General features: G+C 50.7%; 1 pseudogene; it reads left to right on the top strand.

Moving 5' to 3' along the window:
- Window positions 1–247: 247 nt before the first annotated feature.
- Window positions 248–3,291, top strand: LOC149285332 (uncharacterized; annotated as a pseudogene).
- The last annotated feature ends 242 nt before the right edge of the window (window positions 3,292–3,533 follow it).

Here is a 3,533-nt window from a genome sequence, read left to right as displayed (position 1 = left end):
GGAGTAGAGTGCGTTCGTGACAAATTGGTGGCAGCGGTGGGATAGTTAAAAAGATTTTTCCATCTTTTTCTGTACCAGATTTCAGTGTTGCTGGATTTGCTAGTTAATCCAGACACTAAAAAGAAATTGTCTCTCAATTTCCAAAGGCTGAACTCAGTGCATACTTAGTATATTTACACCTCAACAGTCCCCCCCCCCTCTTTGTTTTCTTTTCTTTTGCTATCATTTGTTTGGGCCGGTGTGATAAATGGAATACCAAACACAATCCAAGAGTGCTCTGGAGCAACGTTGCCGTGAACAATGTATTCCCATCCGGGGAAAATCAAAGGATGAACTTATTCAAGCGCTTGTGGACTATGATATGCAACAAGCAGCGCAAAGTGATGCTGCAAACACTTCTGAGGGAGGCATGGTCACATGGGAGATACCTGCAGCTGATGTCGGTGATGTGCCAAGATCTGGAGGTCCCTTGGACTTTTATCTACAAACTGTTTTCAAATACGTGGACTCAACAGATGCAAACCTCAGGCTGCAGCTTATCCTTAAATATCAAGAGAGGGAAGCTGCAGAGCGCCAGGCTGAGAGAGAGACTGCAGAGCGCCTGGCCGAGAGAGAGAGGGAAGCTGCAGAGCGCCAGGCGGCAAGAGAGCATGAACTAAAACTGGCAGAGTTGGAGAGGTTAAGTGCCTCGCCTATCAGTGTGGTTTCAAGAGACTCTTCTGCACCCAAACCACGTGCAGAGAATTTTCCCACTTTGGACAAAGATGGGGATCTGGATGTTTTTCTGCGCAGTTTTGAAAAGGTTTGCAGGCAGTACCAATTACCAAAAGACCAGTGGGCAAAGTACCTCACCCCTGGTCTCAGAGGTCCTGCACTGGAAGCATTTGCAGAGCTACCAGCAGAATCTGACCAGGACTATGAGGCAATTAAGGCTGCACTGCAGAGACGGTACAACCTTACCCCTGAGGTGTACCGAAAGAAATTCCGGACTTTGCAAAAGTGTTCCACCGAGAGCTACACTGCAGTTGTGGGACACCTGACGACGGCATTCCGGCAGTGGATTAGAGGGCTGGAGATTACAACCTTAGAAAGCTTGGAAGATCTGATCATCAAGGAACAGTTTTTGCAGCTGTGCCCAGCCAATGTACAAGAATGGCTGCTGGACCGGGAGCCCAAAACAGCATTGGAAGCAGGTGAGCTGGCTGATTTCCACACCGCCAACCGAGCACAATCGGACCGGAGCAGAGGTTTTTCTACGGGAGCATCCAGCTGGAAGACCGCTATACCACGGCTTCCCATCACCCAGTCTACAATACCCTCTTCTGCGTCAGTTTCTACCTCAGGGAGAGGGGGAGCTAGTGCCATTTCTACGTATGGGGATAGCCGCAGGTGTTTAATTTGTAATAAAGTGGGGCACATTAGCGCTACTTGCCCGGAGAAAAGAAATCCTACGCCATCCACAGGAGTGGGTCACCCCTCAGAATCACCATCTTCGGTGTTGTTCGTCTGCAGCGCTGAGAACACCCCCAATGTGAATATGCAACCTGTCACTGTGGGAAACAAGGTAACTGTGGGGCTCAGAGACACGGGGCAGACGTGACTCTTGTGCGTCCAGAGCTAGTGAGCTCTGAGGACTTTATTCCTGGCAAGACCTTAACAGTGCGGGGAATTGGAGGAGTACGTCATGCAGTGCCAATGGCACGAGTATTTTTGGATTGGGGAGCAGGGAAGGGTGTAAGAGATGTGGGGGTATCCGATAACATTCCTACTAATGTGTTACTGGGTACTGATTTGGGTAGGCTGTTGTCAAAATATATGCCGGAGGATGATACTTTTGATTTATCCAGGTCTTCTAGGGGCCCTACCATAGAAAGGGCAGTGTATAAAAATGTACCAGGGCAGCCTCATGGGGAGAGTGGGCAGAAAGGTTGTGCGTGTCTGCCTGTACTAGAACCCAGAATGTCTGAGGTGCCGTGGGAGAATGTGAAGGTTTCGCATCACTGGGAGGGAGGGCAGATTGAATCTGTGCCAGAACCAGGGATGTCTGAGGTGCCGTGTAAGAATGTGGAGGTTTTGCATCACTGGGAGGGAGGGCAGAGCGAATCTGTGCCAGAACCAGGGATGTCTGAGGTGCCGTGTGAGAATGTAGAGGTTTCGCATCACTGGGAGGGAGGGCAGAGCGAATCTGTGCCAGAACCAGGGTTGTCTGAGGTACCATGTGAGAATGTGGAGGTTTCGCATCACTGGGAGGGAGGGCAGAGCGAATCTGTGCCAGAACCAGGGGTGTCTGAGGTGCCGTGTGAGAATGTGGAGGTTTCGCATCACTGGGAGGGAGGGCAGAGCGAATCTGTGCCAGAACCAGGGGTGTCTGAGGTACCATGTGAGAATGTGGAGGTTTTGCATCACTGGGAGGGAGGGCAGAGCGAATCTGTGCCAGAACCAGGGGTGTCTGAGGTGCCGTGTGAGAATGTGGAGGTTTCGCATCACTGGGAGGGAGGGCAGATTGAATCTGTGCCAGAACCAGGAATGTGTGAGGTGTTTTGTGAAAGTGTGAGAGGACCGCCCGACTGTGAAGAAGGGCAGAGAACGAGTGAATGTCCGTCTGTGCCAGATCCCAGAATGTTTGAGGTGCCGTTTGAGAACTTGAAGTTTTCGCATCACTGGGAGGGAGGGCAGAGTGACTCGGTGCCAGAACCAGGGATGTTTGAGGTGCTGTGTGAAAATGTGAGGGGGCCACCCTGTGAAGAAGGGCAGAGGGTGAGTGAGTGTTCCTCTGTGTCAGGATTAACTGGTTCCCAGGGTACTGTATGTATGCCTCCTTGGAGTGGAACAGGTGGAGTGACAGATGTTTCAACCATAGCTGTGGTAACCTGGCAGCAGAATAGGGGACAAAGAGAGGGCTTTTGTGCACCTGTGCCCATATTCTGTGGGACTACGAAGTCAGGACACAAGGGAGAGGGTGAAACTGGTGACCATTCTGTTATCCCTTACGAAGGGCCTACATGGTTTGGGAAGCCAGGGCGAGACACCCTAGCTACCCATCAAGTAGATTTGTTGGGGCTTGTAGCTATACCGAGCCGCATGGAGAACCAATCTGTTACTAAGGGGATGGACTATGCCCCTGGGTACCCTGAGACCATGGCCTTTTCCTGTAACAGAGCAGACAACGTAGCCGATGCTTTGAAAAGTACCTTCTGTAGGGTGGGTTTTCCCAAAGAAATACTTTATCTTAGCCGGAAACTGTTACCCAGGGAAAGAGTAGGTAGGCGCAGAGATAAGCTTGTGGCTTAATCTCTGGGCCACCATCTTATTTGGGGGAGGTGTCACACCAACTTGTGTAGTGCATACATGGACTTGCTACTTGGTAGAGATGGTATGGCCAATTTCAGTATGAGAGGGGTTAATTTGATTGTACAGTCATGTGGTGCCAAAAGGTCTTGTGAGATAAATGTGTCCTTTGAAGCTCGGACTCCAACCGGGGCCTTCTACAGGGTCTTAGGTCCTGCAGTGGAGCTGCCGTTTTGTCTAGGTTC

The sequence above is a fragment of the Sceloporus occidentalis genome, unplaced genomic scaffold (genome assembly GCF_023333645.1).
Source record: "Sceloporus occidentalis isolate IW3139 unplaced genomic scaffold, rSceOcc1.0.p SCAF_80, whole genome shotgun sequence".
Taxonomy (NCBI): Eukaryota; Metazoa; Chordata; class Lepidosauria; order Squamata; family Phrynosomatidae; genus Sceloporus; species Sceloporus occidentalis.
The sequence above is the reverse complement of the archived record's forward strand: the minus strand, read 5'-3'. Positions and strand labels throughout refer to the sequence as shown.